The sequence below is a fragment of the Rousettus aegyptiacus genome, unplaced genomic scaffold (genome assembly GCF_014176215.1).
Source record: "Rousettus aegyptiacus isolate mRouAeg1 unplaced genomic scaffold, mRouAeg1.p scaffold_m13_p_10, whole genome shotgun sequence".
Lineage (NCBI taxonomy): Eukaryota > Metazoa > Chordata > Mammalia > Chiroptera > Pteropodidae > Rousettus > Rousettus aegyptiacus.
In genome coordinates this window covers 12,231,740-12,237,241 of record NW_023416285.1, presented here as the reverse complement: position 1 = coordinate 12,237,241, position 5,502 = coordinate 12,231,740, and the positions used below count along the sequence as shown (strand labels likewise).

The following is a 5,502-nucleotide window of genomic DNA, read 5'->3' as shown; positions in this document are numbered from 1 at the left end:
CATTTAAAAATTTAAAAAACTATAAATATCAAATTTAGGTAAAGATGTGGAGCAATTCTAAGTCTGATATATTGCTGGTGGGAATATAAAATGATACAGTCACTTTGGAAAACAGTGTGACCTTTTCTTATAAGTTAAATAAACATTTATCATATATCCCATCAATCCTACTCCAGGAGATATAAAAACACTTGTTCATAAGGTGCATGCAAATATGCCTTCCAGTGATAGTCATAATCACCAAATACTGGAAACAATTCAAATTTCTATTAACTGGTAAATGGATAGATAAATTGTGGTATATTGATACAATAGAAGACTACTCAACAGTAAAAAGAAGCAAATGACTGTTAATTGTAAAATATTATGGATGAACCTCAAAGGCATTAGGCAGTGTGAAAAAAGTCATCTGCAAAAGACCAAATACTGTATGAGTTCATTTATCTGATATTCGAGAAAAGACAAAACTGTAGGAATAAGAAACAGATCTCTGGTTGCCAGGGACTAAGGTGAGAGAAAGAGAAAGACTGCAAAAGATTCAAGAGAACTTTTGGGGGGAAGAAATTGTCCCATATCTTGATTATGATTGGAGTTACAGGATTGTTTACATTTGTCACAACATATCAAACTGTTCACTTTAACAGGGTAAATTTTAGTAATGTAAATTATGGTTCGATAACCTTAACTTTTTTAAATGGAATGCATTAATTAATTAACATATTATTTAGACGATTAACAGGTAATATTTTTTTCAAAATACGAAAACTAAAATTATTGAAAAAGTGATCCATAAGCACTTGGTATTGTACCATTAAATTACCCTTTTAGAACCAGTTAATCTATAAATTAAAATGGAAAGATCTCTCTCTCACACACACACACATACACACACATACATGCGTATAGACACGCAAACACAAACACACACAAAGAATTTTCCGAAACATTGGCAGGACACTAAACATTTCCTTGAGATTGCCATGACATGACAGGGGATATGTGAGCAGGGGCCGGATTCTCCCTTTGCGTAGTGCGCTGCTGGTATAGAGGCACTGCCCTGGTTGCAGACTGACGGGAACCAATTTAAGATCATGAATGTGTAGGTCAAATCGGCAGCAGTGTGAATACCAGCGGCTATGAAAGGGCTGCTTGAGAGCAGAAGCAGAGGTGGAGGAAATGTGGCAGCTGCCTCGGGGGTGAAAATTACATGTTCGAGACCTCTCAAGACAAAGCCCCTGGGGTCTTCCATAAATAGTCGATGAGACATTTTTCCTTCAATGGCAGGTAGGTGTGAGCCACGGAGAGACGTTTGACACTCTCTAATGAGCACACGAATGTTCCAAATCCTGATGTTTTGATCTTTGATGTAACAAAAGCTGTTTCTACACTGAGCCTTCAAACAAATTGAAAGCAAAAAAGATGTTTATGGATGCATTTGAATATCAGAGGTGCATGATTGTTTTAAAGCAAGTAGACATGATCAGAGTTTGAGAACGTAGAATGATGTTCATGATGGCCTGGATTTTTTGGAGCTTCTAAACTTGAATCTGCCTCTGCCTAAGCTCTGTGATTGCACATGGCACTTGGTTTTCTACATCTACATTTTCCCTACCAATAAAATGGGAGAGTTTAACCAAATATGAGACTATGAAATGACCAGATTCAGGACTCGAGCTTGTTTTTGCTGGGCAATTTGCCTTGGAATTTTTTTGTTTAACAACATCAAATATATCACCAACATTGAAAAACTGGGAGATTTTATACAACAGGTAGATTTACAGCTGCCTCAAGATACCTCAAATATACTTAACCTTCATTTCAGCATGAGAGCAAATGGCTGGATCTGAGTTATAGTTGCCAAGTTTAGACAACGTGTCACTCTTCTTTAGTCACAACCCCATTCCTGTATGTTACCAACATGGCTCTGAAGGCATGGGAGTTTGTGATACCTGAACTAGCTGCTACAAGGTTCCTTTCAGCCTTGAGATGCCATGGCTGCAACCGAATTACCGCAAATAGCAAAACTAGCAAAAACCACTGCAAACGAGGCTAAAATCTACCTGTTGTTTATCCTTGAATAATACCTATTATCACAGCATCCCAAATACCTTTGTTCTGATCAGAGAGTAACCTCCAAAAAAAGCTACTTCACAGAAGAGTGAAGGAAATATAATACATACCGAAGAAGTACGCTCACTGCTTAGTGGCTAAGAGCAGAACACCATCTGACGTCACCAATCATTTTAGCAACTGCAATGTTGCACTCAGTTTAGGAAGTTTAGGAAGATTAGTATCATTATCAAATTTAACAGAATGAGCATTTTGAGCACCTGCCAAGGACCAGACTCTACTGTTCGAGAATATGGAGATGCATGAGACATGATCCCTGCCTTCATAGTCTGAGACACTTTAATACATAATTTTAAAATTCGTATTTTGTAATTAATAATTACAAAATATTTGAACGAATATCTTAATAGAAATAGATATGGTACAGAGGTAACATGAACGAAAAGTGGTTCTCTACTGTCTGCTGTTCTTCTGTCTAGAACACTCTACCCCTGGTTTCCAAGTGGTTCATTGTTCTCATCCTTCACAACTTTGTTCAAATAGTGCTGCTAATCAACCTGTTTAAATTGAAACTACCCCCTAGTCCCAGCCTTAGGATCTTGTCATCTCGTCCTGGCTTTATTGTCTCCATAACACTGATGACCATCTTTCATTCTATATATTTTACTTACTCATTTTGATTGTTGTTCTTGTTCCTTAGAGAAATTTAAGTTCCATGAGGCAGGGACTTTTAAAAAATCTTTTGATTGCAACCATTTTCATAGTTCCTAGAACAGTGTCTGGAACGTAGGAGGCATTGAGCAAATGTTGGTTGAGTCAATGAATTAAGTAATCAGTTCTCCTCGAGGTCAGGGCAAATTTCCTGAAGAGATGATGTCTGAACAGCTGGGTTTTAAAGGATGAATGAAAATTCACTATGTGAAATGATAAAGTGAGGGTAAAGCATTTTAGGAAAAGAGAGCAGGACAGGCACAGGCAAGAGTGTGAGAAAGATCACTGAATATTCAAGAAGAATGTTTATTTAGACTTATTACGTGTACATTATTAGTAATAATTATAGTAACGCAACTGTCACAAGTTGTTACTAAGAGTGCTACTCTTCTAAGTCCCTTATAGATAGTGTCTCCTTTTACTCTCCTATAACCCTTCGAGGTGTTCAGAATCTACCCCATTTTCTAGACAAGGAAACTGGGGTTCAAACAGGTTACGAGTTGTGCAAAGCCTCATGGCTAGTAAACACCAAAATGACATTTTAGATTTGTTTGGTGTCTCCAAACCTGTGATTTTTTTCCACAGGTAGACTCACAGTCCAACTTTACTCAATGCTGGCTCCATCATCAACTGACCAGAGTTTTACCTTAATAAGGTGCAGCTGATTATTCCCCTGGCTTTCAATCTTTTAGGAATATTTTCAGAAGGCACATACGTCACAAGGGACTGGATAGCACACAAAATCTTCATTGCTTTGGTCTAAAATGACTTACGTGCAAGTCAAATTGATATTTTCCCTCCCAGATTCCATTTCTTTATCTGCCTGTTCAAAGACACACATGCACTCTGTGATAAGAAGCCAACAGTTTCAGTTAAAAGTCTCCTTTGTTGTTTGTAAAAATCCTTTATGATATTTTAAAAGAAGAAAAGAGAAAGAAGAAATTAGAGAAAGAGAAATAGATAACTTCTGATTTCAAAACATACGAATCTTGTCTCTCCAAGGACTACTATTAGGCATTTCTTTAGCTGGTGTTGATTTGGAAACCAATTGAATATACAGTGTTTATTTCCAAGCATTATTTTCCTCTGCCACTCTGTAATTTTTCAGGGAGAATATTTGCATTTAGATGCTACCTGTATAGAGTGATGGATTTGACCATAAACAATTTGAAGACAATGAGAAAAGAATAGTTAAAGTAAAGTGAAAGAAAAGGCAGTTGCAAAGGGAAGGAGTGAGAAGATAAAACAAGAAAAGGAGGCTCATTGATTTAGCTTCACATAAAATAATGGGAAATCAAACGAGACACAGAAAAGAGTAAAGACGAGTCAAAGAAAAATCAAAGGCAATGAGGGTGCTATTTCTGTATATTAAAACATAATTAATATTCATCATGCTCTTTAAAGGGGAAGTGCAGAATTGAGCGAGACAGAAAAGCAATGGAAAAGAATAAATGGTTCAAGATAACAAGGGGAAAACAGAAAGCAATGGAGAGAACTGGAAAGACCGTATGGCCAAGGTCGAAGTATAAACAGTCAAACAAAATGCTATTTTTATAATGTTATAAAATATTTCCAGAAAAATGATTAATTCCTTCATTCACTCATTCATTCAGCCAGCCAGTATTTGGAAAGTAGCTACTGTGTACCAGGCGCTGTGCTAGATAGAACCTGGAAATACGGTCTTTCTTTCAAGAAAACTAGAATTGTATACTTTAGCTATGACAAAAACTTCTGAGTGAAAGAAAGAAATTCAAGAGTCATTTCTTATTGCCTCTCCACTAAATGGCAGACTCTCATATCTTGCTTTTCATAATGGTGCCTTTTTACCTATACTTGGCATTTTGTGTAACCTGCACATGTCCTGGGTTTCCACGACAGAATAAGGAAAGAGCACAGGATAAGAAAAAGTGCTGAGAGAAAAACTTTGTAACTTATAAAGATTAAAACAAAGAACAGAGGTCTGGTTCAAGTCATGGTTTAACAGAATAAATGATTGCCTCTTTCCTGGGAGAGAACCAGAAAGAAACTAGGTATGTGCACATATGCATGAGTGTATATGCGCCCACATATGTGTGGGGGTACACATCCCAAAGCACAAGATGGATGATTACATTGAAGCCAAGGAAGAGCTGAATATGTTGAAAGAGAAACACAAAAGAGTTGAGTCAGAGAAGAAATGGTGAGTGTTAATGTGTGCTAGGTAAAGCAAGCCCTGAAAAACAGTTCTGAGTCAAAGTTAAGAATGTTATTTCCGTTTAAGGCCATACCACCCTGCACATGCCTGATCCCATCTGATCTCAGAAGCTAAGCAGGGTCAGGCCTGGTGAGTTACTTGGATGGGAGACCACCTAGGAAGACCAGGAGCTGTAAGCGTAAAAATAAATTTAAAAAGAATATTACCTCCAACTGGATATTTGCAGCAGCCTCCAAATACTCCGCTTCATGTTCAGTCTTTTGACACTTCAAGCATTTTTCTTATTGATGCCCGATTATTCTACCCATGCCACAGATCTGATCTGACCTCTGACCACACCAGTCTCCTGTCTGATTATGCTCAATGGTTCTTATTATTTCTGGTTACTTATTAAGCATTCAAGATCATCTAAAAACCTAAGCCTACCCTCCTTTCCAATTTATTCCTCATTTTACCCTTTGGCAAACCAATCATTACCTAACCTTAGAGAACGTCCTATAATTTTCTATTTCCAAGACTATGTGATT

The 5,502-nt window shown here is 37.2% G+C and overlaps 1 pseudogene; it reads left to right on the top strand.

Annotated features, from left to right (window-relative positions):
* Positions 1-5,034: 5,034 nt before the first annotated feature.
* On the top strand, positions 5,035-5,154 carry LOC118608896 (annotated as a pseudogene).
* Positions 5,155-5,502: the final 348 nt, after the last annotated feature.